We start from the raw sequence: 1,381 nt of genomic DNA on the forward strand, positions 1-1,381 counted from the left end.
AGCCTGGCTCACAAGGCCTTTAAACAGCTGTGTTGACGGTCCACACACGCCACTTGTTTTTAGTCGAGATGTGCACCTTGGTGGGGTTTTTATTTTTAATTTTTGAGTTTATTTCCAGAGAGAGAGAGTGCGTGCATGCACACACATGGGGGGTGCGCAGAGACGAATCCCGAGCAGGCTGTGCACTGTCCGCACAGAGCCCAACTGGGGGCTTGACTCCAACGAGCCTGTGAGATCATGACCTGAGCCGAATTTAAGAGTCACACGCTTAACGACTGAGCCACCCGGGCGCCCCACCTTGGTGGTTTTTAATACATTCACAGGGCCATGCAACCATCTCTCCTATCCAATTCTAGGACATTCCATTACCCCAAAAGAAGCCCCCCCCCCAGTCTTGCCCCTTCCCCAGTCTTGCCCCTTCCCCCTCCCCCANCCCTGAGCGTCGTGTGTGGGCGCCTCGCTCCCGCTCACGGCCGAGGGATGTGCGCGGTGGACACGTGTGTATCCGTTCACTCGTTGTAGACATTGAGGTTGTGTCTGCCTTTCGGCTGCTGTGAACACGGCGCACAGGTTTTGTGTGGACGTGTGGTTTCAGCGTCTTGAGCAGACACTGAGTAGCGGCGTTGCTGGGTCACTTGGTGGCTCCACATTTAACTTTTTGAGGAACTGGTGGCCATTTTCCTCGGGAGCCAGTCCATTTTAGCCCCTTGGGCGAGGGTCCCGTCTCCCCTTCCCGGGTTAGGGTCTGACCCCTTATCTGGCATGTCTGCCTCCCCTGGGCACCGAGACCAGTTTCTGCACGCCCGCCTCCCCACTGCCTGGCACTTTCTAGAAGGCCAGGCTCCTGAGCCTCATGCGGCAATTACTGGGGCAGGTGCCCCGGCTCTCAGGCCATGGGCCTCCCTCACCCAGCCCCCTAGTCCAGTGTCTTCGAGGGACACATGGGCCTTGTGAGGACACAGTGTCCTGGTTTTAGTGGTTTTAAGTAGCAGAAACCCGCTCACGCACGTGGGCCGGCATGAGCACTGCAGCGGAGCCGAGCCCGGCAGCTGGGCGCCTGGGAGACCGGCGCGCGCTCAGCCGTGGGACCTGCCGGGCTCCGACTGTGGGAGGGCGGGCGCCCCTGGGGGCCGTGTGGGGGCTCCCGTGCGGGCTGAGTGGGGGGGAGCACGGTGCCCGGGCGGGGGGGAATGTGCTAGACTCCCTACCAGGGGAGGCGTTGACACAGCCGTTGGCCCTTCTGGCCCCGCGAGAATCACCGACGTGCCTGGTTCTGGGGGGCGTGTGGGGATTGGGGGTGGTTCTCACTCTCCGCAGGTAGCGCCCGTAGAACCAGAGACGGGGCAGAAAGGAGGGGGCTAAGCTCTGCTGCGGCTCCCCA

Source organism: Crocuta crocuta, unplaced genomic scaffold (assembly GCF_008692635.1).
Source record: "Crocuta crocuta isolate KB4526 unplaced genomic scaffold, BGI_CrCroc_1.0 scaffold443, whole genome shotgun sequence".
NCBI lineage: Eukaryota > Metazoa > Chordata > Mammalia > Carnivora > Hyaenidae > Crocuta > Crocuta crocuta.